We start from the raw sequence: 20,748 nt of genomic DNA, 5'->3' as shown, positions 1-20,748 counted from the left end.
GACCAGGTTCTAGCCTTCAATGTAGTACAGACGCAAGTCAAGTTCGACACAAGCATGGCATTGAAACAGAGGATGACACGCGTAAAGCTGAAATACTAAACACCTTTTTCCAGAGCTGTTTCACAGAGGAAGACTGCACTGCAGTTCCTACTCTAAGTCCTCGCACGAACGAAAAAATGGCTGACATCGAAATAAGGGTCCAAGGAACAGAAAAGCAACTGAAATCACTCAACAGAGGAAAGTCCACTAGACCTGACGGGATACCAGTTCGATTCTACACAGATTACGCGAAAGAACTTGCCCCCCTTCTAACAGCCGTGTACCGCAAGTATCTAGAGGAACGGACGGTTCCAAATGATTGGAAAAGAGCACAGGTAGTTCCAGGTTTCAAGAAGGGTCGTCGAGCAGATGCGCAAAACTATATGCATCTGACATCGATCTGCTGTAGAATTTTAGAACATGTCTTCTGCTCGTGTATCATGTCACTTCTGGACACACAGAATCTACTATGTAGGAATCAACATGGATTCCGGAAACAGCGATCGTGTGAGACCCAACTCGCTTTATTTGTCCATGAGACCCAAAAAATATTAGATACAGGCTCCCAGGTAGATGCCATTTTCCTTGACGTCCGGAAGGCGTTCGATACAGTTCCGCACTAGCGCCTGAAACAAAGTAAGAGCCTATGGAATATCAGACCAGCTGTGTCGCTGGACTGAAGAGTTTTTAGCAAACAGAACACAGCATGTTGTTCTCAATGGAGAGACGTCTATAGACGTTAAAGTAACCCCTGGCGTGCCACAAGGGAGTGTTATGGGACCATTGCTTTTCACAATATATATAAATTACCTAGTAGATAGTGTCGGAAGTTCCATGCGGTTTTTCGTGGATGATGCTGTAGTTTACAGAGAAGTGGCAGCATTAGAAAATTGCAGCGAAATGCAGGAAGATCTGCAGCGGATAGGCACTTGGTGCAGGGAGTGGCAACTGACTCTTAACATAGTCAAATGTAATGCATTGCGAATACATAGAAAGAAGGATCCTTTATTCTATGCTTACATGATATCAGAGCAAACACTGGTAGCAGTTACTTCTGTAAGATATCTGGGGGAATGCGAAAGGAATGATTTGAAGTGGAATGATCATATAAAACTAATTGTTGCTAAAGCGGGTGCCAGGTTGAGATTTATTGGGAGAGTCCCTAGAAAATGTAGTCCATCAACAAAGTAGGTGGCTTACAAAACACTCGTTCGACCTATACTTGAGTATTGCTCATCAGTGTGGGATCCGTACCAGGTCGGGTTGACAGAGGAGATGGAGAAGATCCAAAGAAGAGCGGCGCGTTTCGTCACAGGGTTATTTGGTAAGCGTCATAGCGTTACGGAGATGTTAAATGGCAGACTCTGCAGGAGAAGCGCTCTGCATCGCGGTGCAGCTTGCTGTCCAGGTTTCGAGAGAGTGCGTTTCTGGATGAGGCATCGAATATATTGCTTCCCGCTACTTATACCTCCGGAGGAGATCACTAATGTAAAATTAGAGAGCTTTGAGCGCGCACTGAGGCTTTCCGGCAGTCGTTCTTCCCGCAAACCATACGCGACTCGAACAGGAAAGGGAGGTAATGACAGTGGCACTTAAAGTGCCCTCCGCCACACACCGTAGGGTGGCTTGTGGAGTATAAATGTAGATGTAGATGTGTCGTGAAATAGTTGGCTCAAGAGTGGAAAAGCGCTCTGTTGTTTTCAGTGATGAAACTAGGTTCTGTCTGTATGCGAGGAACGGATATACACGTGTATGGCGTAGACCTGGTGAGCTGTCTGCTCCAGAATGCATTCGCTCACGACACACAGGTCCCATCACAGACTTCATGGTGTGAGGGGCCATCACTTCAGCTCAGGGTCATATTTGATGTTTCTGCAGGGTTAAGTAACCTGTGCCCGGTACATAGCAAAGATTGTTATCCCTGTCTGCTGCCATTTATTCGACAGTTAGGTGATGTGCTTTTTCAGCAGGACAGTACAAGCTAACACACGCCTGCTGTGACGCAACATACTCTTCATTAAACAACTGCCCTGGCCAGGAAGACCACCAGATCTCTCGCAAATTTAACACGTTTGGGACATGGTGAAGCTGGAACTTCCTCGTTCTCGATGCGCTGCAAGAACCATTGACGAACTGCAACAAAATGGTGATGATGCTTGAGATAATCTATCGCAGGATACCATTCGGCATCTTTATGACCGTTTCCGTGCGAGAATATACAGCTGCGTTGCTGCAAGAGACGCGTAGACTATCTATTTATGCGACTGTTTGGGCACAATTTACTGTGACATGTGAGCTTCATTTGGTCTGAGTTTGTTATCATATACTCCTACATTGATCAACCACAAGTCACCTCACTTGTCAATAAAATGACCTTGTCAGTGATGATGTAGCATCTCTTTCCCGCCGGCCTGTGTGGCCGAGCGGTTCTAGGCGCTACAGTCTGGAACCGCGCGACCGCTACGGTCGCAGGTTCGAATCCTGCCTCGGGCATGGATATGTGTGATGTCCTTAGGTTAGTTAGGTTTAAGTATTTCGAAGTTCTAGGGGACTGATCACCTCAGATGTTAAGTCCCATAGTGCTCAGAGCCATCTCTTTCCGGATGTGTAGTTCCGTCTAAACTGGAGGATGGAAGATTGGACTGTTACACTTTCAAAGAAAGGTACGTGGCTGTCTAAGTCCGGATGGTTCCTTTGAAAATGGCACTGCCGATTTCCCTTCCCTTCCTTCGTTAGTTCGAGCTTGAGCTACGTCTCTAATGACCTCGATATCGATGGGACTTTAAGCTGTAACCTTCCTTCCTTCCTTCCTTCCTTCCTTCACTTCGGCTATTCAGGGAAATCACACGATAGTGGCGCCGATAGGATAAGCGTGACAAAAGAGTATTCCACAGGTACACAAATAACACTGATCATCATGTATGTGAGTGTAATTGAAGTACTCGCTTTCATACCACATTTCAGTAACGTAGCAGGTAACAGTCATACCCTCAAAATTTCTGCATATGACGAAACTCTGTATGGTGAGACGTTACGTGAATAATAATTTGTGGTTCAAAAATGGCTCTGAGCACTATGGGACTCAACAGCTGTGGTCATAAGTCCCCTAGAACTTAGAACTACTTAAACCTAACTAACCTAAGGACAGCACACAACACCCAGCCATCACGAGGCAGAGAAAATCCCTGACCCCGCCGGGAATCGAACCCGGGAACCCGGGCGTGGGAAACGAGAACGCTACCGCACGACCACGGGATGCGGGCAATATTTTGTGTACTGAGCTATTAACAAGACGTGAACCTAAGTATTTGATTGATAAGTCGTGGCAGATAGCTTGCAAATACGAATAACACCTTTCCTGGAACATTGTTTGAGATCTGTATAAGGCTGACAAATAAATCGAGTTTATCGTTTACACACACGGCCACATAACTGGTGAGAAGCGTGTATATGCATCTTCTGTAAACTATTCATCCTTTATAACTTCATTGTCCTTAATAAAGTGTTAAGGATCGCACAGAAACAGACCTGTAACTTCTCTCTCAATACTAACCAGTTAGCGCATGTATGGAGTTCTGCATTTTTGTCAGATTTTCTCTTCTGCCATTCCTTTTCACGTACATTGTTGTCAGATTTCTGGTGATAAATATAAAAAAAATGGTTCAAATGGCTCTGAGCACTATGGCACTTAACTGCTGTGGTCATCAGTCCCCTAGAACTTAGAACTACTCAAACCTAACTAACCTAAGGACATCACACACATCCATGCCCGAGGCAGGATTCGAACCTGCGACCGTAGAGGTCCCGCGGTTCCAGACTGCAGCGCCTAGAACAGCTTGGCCACTCCTGCCGGCGATAAATAACATAACCAGTTGTAATATCGCATTTAACTATGTTATATTTGTTGAAAAATATCGGGGTAAGTAAAAATGTCAAAACAAATTTTTAAGGAGAAACTGCAAACGAAATACGTCAAGTGAAAACGTTCAAAAAAGCTTACTTGTTCTAAGTCAATATGCCAAAAAATACCCTCCCTTTTTTCGTCCTTATCCCTAGTTCGAAAGTCCCACAGTTTCAAATTTCATATGTTGACAGCACATATGCACATATATATAGTGTATCGCTGCTTTCGACAGTGGTCTAAGGAATATTCTCACACCTGTAGTGTTCGATTCTCTTTCTTAATCACATCATTGCCTTACCTAGAAGGTCACAGAGTAGTCGTCACTTTCAAGACGTTTTGCGAAGTGTTTTCAACATATCTAGTAGTCCACCCACGACGCTGTTCGTGCACTACGATTCAGCAGCGGTACTCAGACACGACCGCAGTACTTATTATTCTTTGCGTTTTGCTGTCCCTGTTAATATTCGTAGCTAAATCTAACATCACGCTAATTTGGAGCTACTAATCGAACGGGTACTTTATACTGACATTCTTTTTATTTGTAACGAGAAGGACATGTATCTCATTCTGTTGATGCTGGGTGTCAGATGAAACACTTGACAGGCTGTCTTTTGTTACCTATATCCACATATGACATAAATGAAATTGCAGATATCTATAGAAAAATGAGGGAAAAATACACCTGGAGAGATACCTATGCTGGTGGTACCTACCCCTACAGCATCTCTTTCCAGACAATAAGCAGGATCTATTTGGTTGAAAGTGGTTTAGGAGGAGGTGCGGAAAATACGCACGCGCACACACACACATACACACACACACATATACACACACACACACACATTCACACACACACACACACACACACACACACAATCACATACATTTTAAAGTACGATTTCCATTTATTTTGTTGTTATTGGTTTGGTGAATCCAATAAAAAATGTCCCAGACGTGCATCTGCAGTAGTTTTCCAGAATATCCACAGAAGCGAAGATTATTATATAAGTAAATTTGTTTACTTCCCATTAAGAATGCAGAAACGTCTGTATCATTATTGGCAACCGTTAGCGAGTTATTTCAGACATTTTTGAACATTTAATGTGAATGTATTGTGAAATCGTGTGTACACTGTACAACTTCCTTAACATTGAGCTTTGTTTTTTCCGGTTTAACATGAGTTCATGTGTGCAGTGGTATTAATAAAAGCAGATTACCTAAGACATTCACACAGTTTCAGTTAACGTTATTACCATCATTTTTCTAAAATTAAATTCTCTACAACTTCTGTTGAAAACTTTGTGCAATTGTCTGGAATTTAAAAACAATTTGGGCCAAGTAGTTGTTGTTGTTGTGGTCTTCAGTCCAGAGACTGGTTTGATGTAGCTCTCCATGCTACTCTATCCTGTGCAAGCTTCTTCATCTCCCAGTACCTACTGCAACCTACATCCTTCTGAATCTGTTTAGTGTATTCATCTCTTGGTCTGCCTCTACGATTTTTACCCTCCACGCTGCGTTCCAATACTAAACTGGTGATCCCTTGATGCCTCAGAATATGCCCTACCAACCGATCCCTTCTTCTTGTCAAGTTGTACCACAAATTTCTCTTCTCTCCAATTCTATTCAATACCTCCTTATTAGTTATGTGATCTACCCATCTAATCTTCAGCATTGTTCTGTAGCTCCACATTTCGATAGCTTCTATTTTCTTCTTGTCTAAACTATTTATCGTCCATGTTTCACTTCCATACATGGCTACACTCCATACAAATACTTTCAGTAACGACTTCCTGACAAATTTCTCTTCTTCAGAAACGCTTTCCTTGCCATTGCCAGTCTGCATTTTATATCCTCTCTACTGCGACAGTCATCAGTTATTTTGCTCCCCAAATTATTTGGAATTATTATGTTCTTCTTGAAGACTGAGGGTAGCCAAGTAGTAAATAAATTAAAAATTTTAGGAAATTACGTCTTTGCGTCTCTGGATGTTCTGGAAAACTACTGCAGATACACGTCTGGAACATGTTTTATTACATTCACCAGATCAATAACAACAAAAGAAATGGAAAAAGTGCTTTACTTTAACCTCATACCCTTTTGTGATGGCTTCATAATAGCGAAGTTGCTAAATTTCAGGCAAAATCTTTTATTAGCCATAACTCCATAACTAAACATTTGTGGACCTACATTTACTTGACCTTTTTTCTTTAGTTTTATTTGTAGAATAACATATAAAAATATTTGCATATCTTCGTGAATCACCCTGTATGTGTGCGTGTGAAAATGTGTCTGTGTATGTCTGTATGTATTTCCCACATCTCCTTCTAAACCACTAGACAGACTTCAACCAAATTTCGTATAGATTTTACTTATTGTCTGGAAATAAATGCTGTGGGGTTAGGTACCACCTAGCTCCCACAGGGGTTGGGGTAGAAAATCGGTTGGTAATGCCTGACAACTAGGCTGCCCTGCACAAGTGGTGTGTTGTGTGGGTAGTATTGGAATGCATTTCAGGGTGCAGATGGGTGTGGCTGAGCAGAAAGAGGGGGACAAGGATAGTTAGAGGGCGCAGATGAGATAGATGGGGAAAGGAAGGGGAGAGGATATGGACAGATTGAGGTTGGAGCAGGACATGGGCAGAGACAGGAGGTAGGAAGGAGAGAGGTGGGAGGAGGGGATGGACAGAGAGAGGGGAGGAGGAGATGGACCGAGTGAGGGGGAGGAGTAGATGGACAGAAAGAGGGGGAGACGATGGACAGAGATGATGAAGAAGGAAATGGATAGTGAGAGGAGGAGATGGACAGAGAGAGGGGATGGAGAAGATGACAGAGAGGAAGGAGGATATGGATGGAGAGTCTGGGGAAGAAGGAGACGGAAAGAGAGAAGGAGTTTTGACCCCAGTGTGCGAGAAAACTAAATGTAGTTATCCACCAAAAAGGAAATCAGTTGCAGTTAACAAAGGGAAGACCGTCGACAACACGTTCATAGTCAACCCAGTTGGCTGACTGAACATTATGAACAGTGCTACAACTAGCCCAAGGCTGTGTTGCATGAATAAGGTGCCAACAGAACTCTCAGAATGCAACTTAGGTTAATGGCATCAGGTTCTCTTCGCTGTTGAGTGCAGAATATGTCCGGCACCTCATTACTGTCGTAGAAGACTGTTGAGGTGCCAGAGTACAAGAGATTCAGTCCCAAAGGGGAAGCAGGGAAGTGATCAGACTATTTTGGGTTAGTATCATGTACAGGTCGTAATTTATCTGGTGTAGGGGGACACTCTTTGACTATTAATCGAAACGTCCTAGATCCCATGTTCGAACCCAACCACTCCTTAAGTTTTCAATAAAAGTCATCAGCAATGGTGGCCAAAGACTTCTGGCATAGGAAGTCACTCATATTCTTCCAACGGCCTTGTCAAAGAAGGCAGACGAGCGGACAGAGGTTCAGGGCACTCTGTTGCACTTGGGCTGGGAAAGGTGGAAGAATCAGCAATGGTCAATGACATGAGGATACAGAAGGCAATGGAAGCCACTGCATTAAAGACAAATACGTTGTACGCACAGGGCATGTCGCTTATAGTTAGAACTGTCATGATAATCTCTCTGGTGGCAAAATATTCCGCATTAGTCACCCATTCGAATCTCCGGGAGGGGACTGCCAGGGGGAAGGTGACCATGAGAGAAAGATGACATAAGCAACAACGGGATAACATGCTATAAGTCAGAGCATGAATGTCAGAAGTTTTAACATAGTAGTAAACCCATAACATGTGAAAAGGGAAATGTAAAGGCTCAGTCTAAATGTAGTGGGTCAGTGAAGTGACATTGAAAGAAGACAGATTTCTGGTCAGACGACTACAGGATAATATCAACAGCAGCAGAAAACGGTATGACCGGAGTAGAATTCGTCATGAATAGTGAAGTAAGGGAGAGAGTGACCTATTGTGACAGTTCCGTTGTTCTTATTAGATTCGATAGCAAACGAACGCCAGCAACAATAGTTCAGGTGAAGAGAGAAAGAAAGTAAGTGTGATAATATCCACTGGGTAACTCAGAATGTAAAGGGAGATGAAAATCTAACAGCCATGGAAGATTGGAAGGCCGGTGTAGGAGAAGGAATAGAAGAAAGGGTCACAGGATAATATGGACTTGGCAGCAGGAATGAGAAAGGAGAAAGGCTATTTGAGTTCTGCAACAAATATCAGATGACAATAGCGAATACTCGGTTCAAGAATCATAAGAGCAGGAAGTAAGTTTGGAAAATATCCAAAGACACGGGAAGGTTCCAGTTGGTTTATATCATGGTCAGACAGTGATTCCGAAATGTGATATCGGATTGTAAGGCGTACCCTGGTCCAGATATAGACTCAGATCACAATGTAGTAATGATGAAGAGTAAACTGAGGTTTAAGAGAATCGTCCAGGCTATTCACTGTGGAAGAAAGTCGGACACTGAAGTACTGAGAAATGACGAGACGTGTTTGAAGTTCTTTAAGATGTGGATGCTGCGACAAGAAACACTAGAGCAGAGAGTTCAGCCGAAGGGGACTGGACATCCTTAAAAACAGCAGTCACACATGTTGGACAGACAATCATAGGTATACGGGAGGTAGCTGCGAAAAAACCGTGGGTAACAGATTAAATACTTCAATTGATCGACGAAAGAAGAAAGCGTAAAAATGTTCAGGCCAAGACAGAAACACAACGACATAAATCACTTACAATGAAATAAATAGAAATTACAGGGCAGTCAAGGTGATGTGGCTGCAGGGTAGAAGTGAAGAAATCGAAAAAGAAATGATCGTCCGGACGACTGACTTAGCATAGAGAAAAGACAAAACAAACTTTGGTGAAGTTAAAACCAAGGGTGGCAACGTTAAGAGTGCAATGGGAATTCGCTGTTAGACGCATAAGAGAGAGTGGGGAGGTGGAAAGAGTACATTTAAGGCCTCTATGAGAGGAAAGGCTTGTGTGATGACATGATAGGAGAAGAAATTGGAGTCTATATGGATGACATAGGTGATCCAATTTAGAGTCGCATTAAAAGGGCTCTGGAAGACTTGAGATCAAATATGACAGAATATTCCATCGGAATTTCTAAAATCATTGGGAGAAGTGACAACAAAACGACTATTGACGTTGGTGTGTACAATGTATGAGACTGGTGATGTACCATCAGGCTTTCGGAGAAATATCATCCATACAATGCCGAAAATAGCAAGGGCCGTCAAGTGCCAGAATTATCGCGCAATCAGCTTAACAGTTCGTGCATCCAGTTTGCTGACAAGAATAAAATATATAAGAATGGAAAAGAATACTGAGGATCGGTTAGATGACGATCAGTTTTGGTTTAGGAAAGGTAAAAGTACCAAGGACGCAGTCACTCACGTTGTGCTTGATAATGGAAGCGAGGTTGAAGAAAAATCAAGAGAGGCTCGTAGGATTCCGACGAATCAGCGTTCGACAGTCTAAAGTGGTGCAAGATCTTCGAAATTCGGAGGAGAATAGAAAGTAAATTACTGAGAGAGACAAGTGATACACAATATGAACAAGAATCAACAAGGAACAATAAGAGTGGAAAAACGAAGTGCTAGGGTCAAAAAGGCTGTGATGCAGGCATGCAGTCTTTCGCCTCTACTGCACATGAGGATGTACATCGAAGAAGTAATGACAGAAATAAAAGGAAGTTTCAAGAGTGGGACTAAATTTCAAAGTGAAAGCATATCACTGATGAGATTCGTTGATGACGTTGCCATTCTCAGTAGATGTGAAGAAGAATTACAGGATCTGTTGGACGGAATGAACAGTCTAATGACTACAGAATATGGACTGAGAGTGGTGCAGAAGAAGACAAAGGCAATGAGATGTAGTGGAAATGAAAAAAGCGATAATTTAACATCAAAATCAGTGGCCACGATACGGACGAAGTTAGGGAAAACTGTGACCTTGGTTGCAAAATAACCCATGACAGACGAAGCAAGCAGAAGATAAAAAACTGCATAGCACAGCAAAGAAGACATTCCTGGCCAAGAGAGGTTTATTGGTGTCAAACAACATTAATTTGGCGAAGAGGTGTATGAGAATGTACGTTTCGAGCACAGCATTGCATGGTAGTGAACCATGGAGAGTGAGAAAAAATGGTTCAAATGGCTCTGAGCACTATGGGACTTAAAATCTGTGGTCATCAGTCCCCTAGAACTTAGAACTACTTAACCCTAACTAACCTAAGGACATCACACACATCCATGCCCGAGGCAGGATTCGAACCTGCGACCGTAGCAGTCGCGCGGTTCCGGACTGAGCGCCTAGAACCGCTAGACCACCGCGGTCGGCGAGAGTGAGAAAACCGGCACAGAAAAGAATCGAAGCGTTTGAGATGTGGTGCTACGGAAGAACGTTGAATATCAGATGGATTGTAAGACAAGAAATTAGGTGGTTCCCCGCACAATCGGCGAAGAAAGAACGTATGGAAAACACTGACAAGAAGAAGAGGCAGGATGATAAGATATGTCTTAAGGCATCAGGGAATAACCTCTCTTGTACTATAGTGAGTTGCAAAGGATAAAAACTGTAGAGGGACTCAGTTATTCGAATGAAAAGAAGAGGTTCTCGCAAGAAAGGAATTATTGGCGGGCCGCACAAACCAGTTAGAAGACTGATGACTCAAAAAAATAAAAAAAATCACGAACGGATGTCGGATGTCAGTAACTGCTGTCGATGATAATTTGAGGCATATGCACTATCGGAATAGGACCTTCCAAACTATTTTCCAGAAATCATCCAAATGGAGTGGTTTGTGAAATCTGCTAACATGAATCCCATCTGTAACCAGTTCAGATTTGCAGTGTGTCATCGCAGGAATCCTTCTCACACATTGATCAAACTCTCGACAGTTCTACGGAAAGAATGACAAGGAAAATACAAGACTGTTGTTAATCGCGGGGTTGCATTTCACACAGCAGCAATTTTTGATTCCACAGGTGTGCACCTTCGTATGAATTGCCTTCATCTTGGTTATTGCTTTGTTTTTATTTCATAGTAAAGTTACACTACTGGCCATTAAAATTGCTACACCAAGAAGAAATGCAGATGATAAACGGGTATTCATTGGACAAATATATTGTACTAGAACTGACATGTGATTACATTTTCACGCAAATTGGGTGCATAGATCCTGAGAAATCAGTACCCAGAACAACCACCTCCTGCCGTAATAACGGCCACGGGTCGTAACACATCTAAAATGTAACGTCCACTGTTCAAAGTGCCGCCAATGCGCACAAGAGGTGACCGAGACGTGTAACCAATAGCATCCCATACCATCACGCCGGGTGATTCGCCAGTATGGCGATGACGAATACACGCTTCCAATGTGCGTTCACCACGATGTCGCCAAACACGGATGCGACCATCATGATGCTGTAAACAGAACCTCGATTCATCCGAAAAAATGACGTTTTGCCATTCGTGTACCCCAGGTTCGTCACTGAGTACACCATCGTAGGCGCTCCTGTCAGTGATGCAGCGTCAAGGGTAACCGCAGCCATAGTCTCCGAGATGATAGTCCATGCTGGTGCAAACGTCGTCGAACTGTTCGTGAAGATGCTTATTGTCTTGCAAACGTCCCCATCTGTTGACTCAGGGATCGAGACGTGGCTGCACGATCCGTTACAGCCATGCGGATAAGATGCCTGTCATCTCGACTGCTAGTGATACGGGGCCGTTTCGATCCAGCACAGCGTTCCGTATTACCCTCCTGAACCCACCGATTCCATATTCTGCTAATAGTCATTGGATCTCGACCAACGCGGGCAGGAATGTCGTGATACGATAAACCGCAATCGCGATAGGCTACAATCCGACCTTTATCAAAGTCGGAAACGTGATGGTACGCATTTCGCCTCCTTACACGAGGCATCACAACAACGTTTCACCAGGCAACGCCGGTAAACTGCTGTTTGTGTATGAGAAATCGGTTGGAAAATTTCCTCATGTCAGCACGTTGTAGATGTCGCCACCGGCGTAAACCTTGTGTGAATGCTCTGAAAAGCTAATCATTTGCATATCACAGCATCTTCTTCCCGTCGGTTAAATTTCGCGTCTGTATCACATCATCTTCGCGGTGTAGCAATTTTAATGGCCAGTAGTGTACATTCGTTTTACTTAATAAGATTTATTCTTTGATTATCCGCTCTCTTTAACTTCAAGCCTACACACATTCGCAGATATGCGTGTGGTTACATATACACGGCGTTACAGGAGGAATGGTCAATATGCAGAGATATGACAGGAACAGTTATTCGAAGCAAAAATGTGAAGTTAACGCGGGATCCAAAATTAATACCTTAAGAGCTAAGAGCACCACTTCATCTTGGATACTAGAAAACGAATCTAGTCTACTGCAACTTCTTTGCTTTCCATAGTTTGAAAGGAGGTGATATGGACAAAAAGAAGAAAAAAATTGTCTAGTAAACATGGGTTGTAATATGCATACCTTAACAATTACGAGCACTTATTCAGTACAAGAGATATGTTTCGCAATATCGAATGTGAAAAAGTGCTCATATCTCTTAAGGTATGCATTTCAGAACTCGTGTTTACTAGTCTGTCTTGCTTCGAATGATCATTCGTGCCATGTTGCTGAATATTATTGAGTGCTGCACTCTCATATCAGTAGTTATGTTACAGTGAATGACGGTGAGTAAGTAAGCAGCTGTGCGTGCAATAACGTCAGCTGCCGTCACGTATCTGCCTGTTTGGAGACGCTTAGCTGCTGATGTGCGGCCTCCCATCTCCCCAGGTGCCCCAACACACGACACCGCAGCACGTGTCGCTGCCAAGCAGTGCGTGCGGAAGTGAGTGGCCAGAATCGCGTATATATGCGACGTGGTATTAGTGTAGCTACACATTATACATCGTGTACATTATTCAACAGTTTTAATAATTTTTAACATCGTTCGCATCACTGACGTAAAAAAGTTGTTCCATTCCATACTTCACCCTCTTAGACGTTGATTTCTGCTTATTTTTTCTTTTTGTGTAGTCTATGTTTTTCCTCAGTGTTCGAGTTTTCTTCATACCAAATTTCATCGAAATCGGTTTAGTGGTTTAATCGTGAAAAAAACAACATGCAGTGCTACTTTCGCATTTAATTAAATGAGTATGGAAGTCTGGATTAATCATGTTGAGGATTGTAAAAGCACTATATTCATTAAGCTGAATCATACTGCATAGACCCAGAGAACATATCAATCAATAAAAGCATTTTCACAAATATTATAAAGTTTGAAAGTCAAAGATTAAATAGCTTTTTCGAAGAGTAGAATTTTTTTCTCTAATTCTTGTTATATTCTTCAGGCCAATAAAACATCATCTACTACACCCTTCCTAAAGTAGCCTAAGTCTTTGCTCAGGATCCACACTACCTCCATAAAAAATTTCGTCGAAATCGGTTCAGCGGTTTTCTCGTGAAAAAGCAACAGATTTACTTTCGCATTAATAATAGTCTGCAGATCGTGGCGTGGTGGCTAGCGTTGCTACCTCTGGATCCCGGGTTTGATTCCCGGCCGGGTCGAGGATTTTCTCCACCTGGGGACAAGGTATTTGTGTTGTCATTATCTCATCATCATTCGGGCAGTGGCGAGACTGGAAATGGAAAGATTGGGAACTTGCACGGGTGCTGACGACCACGATATTGAGCGCCTTACAAACCAACATCATCATCGCATTTATAATATTGCGATTTATGAATATTAGTGTTTAGTTTCATTTGTTCATGTATGCTAATGAGCTGCGATCAAGAGTAAGTATCGTCTCTGGTTGTAGTTACTCGTAGATGACCGTACCGTGTTCCCGTGTTTGACATTTACCACTTAACTGACAGCTTATATTGTTTTACTTATTCTCGTTACCGATACAAACATTATCTCCTTTATCATCCGATGAAAAATAGTAGTACCAAGTGATTGTTCTTTAAACTACCAAGCACACAATATTCTCTTTAGCTACGTATCAGAATATTTTGGCTAAACAGCTAATATTTTTCTTCAGCGTGGTAGGAATATTAATCTTAAAGAAACCTATAACATTGTGTAAATGACGTCCAATAACGTTTAAGAAAGGGAAATGTGTTGATAAGTAGCTCATTTAAACTCTCTTGTGATTGTGAAATATGTTTATCATGATTACATGTTAGTTACTCAAGTTCAACAGCTAGAGAATAATCGTCAAAAAATATGAATCGCTGTTCTTAAAGCTTATCAAGTAATTTCTTAACGCAGAGTATTTCAAGTGCTCCAGAAAAACAATGTTTCGGAGATAAACGCGTTCAATGTTTCTGATAATACCTGCTTCAAATGCATTCAGCGTGGATATTTTAGTTTTGAATGAACACAGAATGATGTCAATGACTGATTGTAATGCGGTAAAAGGAGGTTAATGGTGACAATACCAACATACAGCAGGTCCAACATGAACCATACGATGGAAATTTCTGACGACTCATACGGGCATCGTTTGTTTGATATGTGAACCACATAAACAAACATTTTAGTTAAGCTTGTACTTAAAGTCGTATTACTGATACTACCACTTCAATACATGCTCTTTCGTAGAACCGTTCTCGCTGGAAAATGGAAAACGTAAAGGAGATTATGTTATGTGTTCGATATAGCAGTGAGGTTAAATTACTTCGAACGTTATGATGCGTCTAACAGTTTTGTACAATTCCAATCTTGTGGAGGGATCTAACGACACTACTAGCTGGATTGACAGAGAAAATTTGGGTCAATAAATAAATAATTTTGGAATAATTTTATTGGTAACATGAAAAAGAATACAGCTTTTGTACAGTTAGTAATATAGATAGGGATTTCTTTACGTAATGAGGAAAGTGATGAATCTTCATTGTGTCGCCCGGTGCGAAAGGGGGGGGGGGGGAATGTTAGTGCATTATTGCTAGAGAAAGCAAATGAATTTAACTCAGAAGTCACTATGAATGACGGAAAACAGTAATTCCAGAAGAAACCGCTTTGAAGTCATAGCTTATACATACAAACAAAACTCGTATTCAGTTAACGGCAGTTGAAGTACACCCTTCAGCTCTGCGCTAAGAGGCTAGAAATAAATACACTAAATTAACGATGGGATTTCTTCCACATAAAGGAAACGGTGGTAGTTCTGCGCTCTTTGAACATCTGTTGGGGAAGAGTGACGGTTAAGGTTTAGATTTTCCGTGTTTCCCTGTTCGAAAAAGACGAATGCCGAGATGATTTTTATGAAAGTGACGTGGCTAAATCCCTTCCCCATTTTTGTCCAATCTGCACTTTTGCTCCGTCTCTAGTGCCCTGTTTATCTATGATATGTTATACCCTAATCGTCACAACAAAACAAAGTGCTGCGGCGCAAAAAGTGGTTCCATAAATAAAATTTTAAAAGATTTTTAAGAAAAACTTCCGTCGAACAACTTACAGAAGGGACAATCACATAAATTAGTCAATTTACATTATTTTCGTTAGCGGAGAAAAATATGGAAAGATACTTTGTTCCGCTTTTACCAAGTCGACCCAAATCGATGTAAGATATATACTTTACAATGAAATGAACACCCTTAGCTGCTTATAGGCGTTGACATACGTCAACGATGACAGATGAAAATGCGTGCCCCGACCAGGACTCGAACCCAGGATCCCCTGCTTACATGGCACACGCTTTATCCATCTTTTTTTTTCACTTTGTTCGTTGTTGATCGTTGTGTTTGGTCGTTGCGGACGTCACATGACATCCGTATTTTCTTTCTGTTGATCCTTCCACTCCGTTTTTTTTATTACAGAGGCCAACCAGCTCTCTGAGCGAACACACTGAGCTACCGTGCCGGCTATCCATCTGAGCCACCGAAGACACAGAGGATAGTGCGACTGCAGGGATTTATTTCTGACACGCCTCCCGCGAAGCCCACATTCTCAACGTATTGTCCCGCACTACATTGGTAGTGCCCCCTAACATTATACTCATTACTCGCGGCGCGTTGTCGATTCCCGTAAGAGTTCGGGCACTATTTGTGCATTCGCACAGAAGAAGAAGATGGTCAAGTGGCCGGTGAGCCTTAACTATATATATATATATATATATACTAAGATGGTATCTGTTCTTTCGGAGATGTCCGAAAGAACAGATACCATCTTAGTATAGATATATACATATTGTGAACTGCTCGCGATTGTAGATTTCAAAACTTCGAATGCTGGATTAGCATTTAGTACAGAATCCGACCTCACTGCTGCTTGAAATTTATATCCATATTACTCTCAAATGCTTTGCCTTGTTCAAATGAAACAAAAATCTTACGTGAATAGTTTGCATTAGTTTCATAGATAAAAGCCCGAGATTGTATATCTACAGTTAACGATAATTCATTACCAGGAATATAGTGCAATTTTAAGTGTCCAATCAAGTGCGTTATGTTTTTTGCGTTATTCCTAAGGTTTTTTCGTGGAAATATTTAAAGACCTACAGTCTCCATCTTCCATGCAGTGGAACATAATCCATTACTTTTATACTTATTTACTCACTGTGTGATTAGAAATACTATTTTTAAATAATATCAGACTACTTACATTTTTCTCTACAACGGAAGGAAAAGCCGGATCGGAGAGAGAGTGAGAGTTACGTCAGCCGAGATGCAATCTATTTCTCTGTGCGTGCGAAACACCCATCGCGTCTTTCTGTCCCTTCAAGAACCTCATCTTTCTGCACAACGGTGTTTTGTGAAACAAACAGCAGATAAAATCAGCTGATGGATAAAGCAGCCCCTCGACGGGCAATAATATTGTACAGTAATACTTTGCAATATTACTGTTGTCCCTAAACTGTTCAATAATGTTGCACAATAATTTTGTACAGTATTAGTGAGGCTTGAAGTGTTCTGAACAACAGTCGATAAAGACGCTGCTGCTGTGGTAATTGCGCTAATTTGTGGCAGTCCGAAAAAAAAAAGAAGAAGGATGAAAATTTAGCGCAAGGAGCGTGAAAGATTCACTCACGAAAACTTGTTGAGGGGATTGATGTTGTACGGAAAACATGGTTATCCTAAGTGTTTACCTGTTGATGGTCCAACGTTTGATGCAGCAATGGAAATTGTTGCTCCCACGATCCAAAACCAAGACACTACAATGAGAGACGCAGCTTCACCAAGTAAGCGCTTATATCTTATGCTACGATACCTTATTACAGACAATTCATTCGAAGACCTGAAGTTTACAAGTGCAGTTTGACCTCAGAATACTGGATACATACTTATGCAAACGTGTCACGCAATAATACGTCCACTGAACGACTATATTCGGTAAGTAACGTATACACAGACAAAAATAACTATATGTACACTTTTATTTACATCTATGCATTCAGTAGCACAGATGAAGTTTTTTGTTATTGTATTCGAACTGAGCAACTTAACGTTCTGATATGTTACAGTTGTCTGGTACACAAGAAGTATGGAAAGAAACTGCAGAAGAGTTTGAGCTACAGTGGAATTTTCCGCACTGTCTCGCCACTGCACAAGGGACCACGTAGCCATCAAGAAACTACCTGCCTCTGGATCCTTTTCCTACACTTATAAACACTTTTTCAGTATTGTTACGCTGGGAGTTATAAGTGCCCATTGAGTTCTTTAATGGTGGATGTCGGAATGAATGGTCGTGTATCAGATGGCTGAGTTCATTATTACTCTAAGTTTGGGGACTTGCTTAGCTCGAATAATCTGAACATCCCACCAGAAGAAGGCAAGCCAAACAGCGACATCTTTGATACTTTTGTATTTGTCGTGGGTGACACTTTTGCAATGACAGTTTGTTGAAACCATATAGTCAGGCAGGACTGACCAGGAACAAATAATTTTCAACTATCGTCTCTGTCGTGCGTGCGGGATTGTGAAAGTGCTTACGGAATGTTAAATTCAAAATCTGGTGTGTTTCAAAGGTCTGTTGCTCTGTCTGCATAGGATAAGGTATTAATAATCATGGCATGTTGTTATTTCCACAATTATGTACTTCAGAAGGAGGAAATCTGTATCTTCCTGTCATACAGGCCAAATGAGGAGGGACAGACGATACAGGCTCATGGAGAGAAAGAGGCGATTTAGTTTGTCCTCAAACGACATAGCCGGCCAGGGTGGCCGAGCGGTTCTAGGCGCTACAGTCTGGAACTGCGCGACCGCTACGGTGGCAGGTTCGAATCCAGCCTCGGGCATGGATGTGTGTGATGTCCTTGGGTTAGTTAGGTTTAAGTAGTTCTAAGTTCTAGGGGACTGATGACCTCAGATGTTAAGTCCCATAGTGCTCAGAGCCGTTTGAATCATTTGAACCAAGCGACATAAACAACAAACCCACGTGAAAGCAGGAAAATAGTCAGAGACACTTAGTAACGAGGGGAAAGTATCGTGGCAATATAAAGTGTGTTAGTTGAATTTGAAACCATTTTAATAACCTGATACGTATTACCCAGTTATCATATGTACCTTACATGTATTCTCATTAATTAATGTGCGTTTCACATAAATACAATAAATCAATAACAAAATTATTTACAGAAATTCTTTCGTGGTGTTCTGCCCTCAGATCCAACAAAGCCCGCAATGATCTTATTTCCAATGAAAAGGCTCTTTCGCCTTGTTTGCTACTCATTCCTAACCAGAAATGGTGGCTCTGAGCACTATGGGACTTAACATCTGTGGTCATCAGCTCCCTAGAACTTAGAACTACTTAAACCTAACTAACCTAAGGACATCACACACATCCACGCCCGAGGCAGGATTCGAACCTGTGACCGTAGCAATAGCGCGGTTCCGGACTGAGCGCCTAGAACCTCTCGGCCACCGCGGCCGGCCATTCCCAATCATGCACATAATACTCAGTGACAACACAGTATTGCATAAATAGTTATGCGAACCTGCCGTGGAATAATAGATGCACTAAAGGACTGTATTGGGGTAAGTAATGTATACAATGCAAAATGACGGCGGAGGAGGGTGAAAGGAAAGGGAAGGGAGGGAACCAATGGTATCAGCTGCATTGGGACTTTATGCCGAATCAGCGGCAGCGAGTGAAAAATATGTACCGGATTTGAGCTCGAACCCGAGGTCTGTTTGCTACGCAGCTGTGTTAACCGCTGCGCCACCCGGACACAGCGTTTATCGCAAATGCACGAACTATCTCGGCGCGCTCCCCGACCTACTCTCATTCACACCCAGCGCCATCTATGCGCATTCCTCGTCCAAAGTCCTCCAAGCCCGCTAATTTTAGTTTCCCGCTAGAGATTGAACTTAATTGTGCATCCGTGTTGAAGTTTGTGAATTCATTGTCCATAGAGGCGAATAAATTGTATGAATGTATGGTGTCTGTTCTTTCAGGCGTGTCCGAAAGAACAGACACCACACATTCACACACATACACTGTGATAATTATTCAACTACATGAAAAAACGTAAATTACGTACAAACTACGCCGTGCACATGTAAAAGTCACTTTAGATATTCGGATTTAGGTTATACCATGTTCGATGTGCCTGCCATCATTGGCGATGATGTGGCGCAGACGAATAGCGAAATTCTGCATGATTCGCTGATGTGTCGGAACATCGATGTTGCCGATGACCTTCTAAATGACTCTTTTTCATCTCAGCGATGATGCTGTACACTTTGTCTTTAACTTAGCCCCACAGAAAGGAATCGCATATGTTCAGACCCGGAGAATATAGCGGCCAATCACGGCCCATGTCAATGACCCTTGGGTACCCCAGAACCAGAATGCGGTCTCCAAAGTGCTCCTCCAGGACATCAAACACTGCCCTGCTTCGATGGGATCGAGGTTCGTTTTGCACGAGCCACATCTTGTCGAAATCAGTGTCACTTTGGATAAAGGGAATGAAATCATCTTCCAAAACCTTCACGTACCGTTCTGTAGTCACCGTGCCATCAACGAATATCGCACCAATTATTCCGTGACTGGGCATTGCACACCACACTGTCACCTGTTGAGGGTGAAGAGACTTCACGATCGTGAAATGCGAATTCTCAGTCCCGCAAATGCGCCAGTTTTGCTTATTGACGAACACATCCAAATGAAAGTGGGCTTCATAGCTAAACCATTCGTGCATGCACATACTAGTGCCCATTATGCCACCAGCCAACCGTGGAGTTTGAGTGTCCTAACGCAAAACGTTCAGAAGTAATGACGATTTTATTTCATATAGTTCAATAATCGTCACCCTGTATATATAAACCCTACATTGTTACAAAAACGTAAGGAACACTTACTTTGAGGTTTTACTAACAAAATTCAAGGGACGATATCACAGAGCCGCAAAGGAAGATGAGTTAAAAAATGTAATTATTTAACGCCAAATTTTCAGAAAGTAGTGAAAAGAATAAAAGATTCCATGGAAACAGATGGAGGGTCCGATGAATTATTAGAACTCACCGCCGGCCGTTGTGGGAGCGGTTCTAGGCGCTTCAGTCTGGAACCGCGCGACTGCTACGGTCGCAGGTTCGAATCCTGCCTCGGGCATGGATGTGTGTGATGTCCTTAGGTTAGTTAGGTTTAAGTAGTTCTAAGTTCTAGGGGACTGATGACCTCAGATGTTAAGTCCCATAGTGCTCAGAGCCATTAGAACTCACCTTATGGTATTTCGACGAAAATAACAAGGATGTACTACTCAAACTGCGGAAAATACGGGACCGTAACTGCTGCACAGATTGTTACAAGTCTCCTGTGGACTCGATGCTGGTGAGACATAAATATACGCAGAAGT

The sequence above is a fragment of the Schistocerca nitens genome, chromosome 1, assembly GCF_023898315.1.
Source record: "Schistocerca nitens isolate TAMUIC-IGC-003100 chromosome 1, iqSchNite1.1, whole genome shotgun sequence".
Taxonomy (NCBI): Eukaryota; Metazoa; Arthropoda; class Insecta; order Orthoptera; family Acrididae; genus Schistocerca; species Schistocerca nitens.
Note: the sequence above shows the minus strand (reverse complement) of the source record.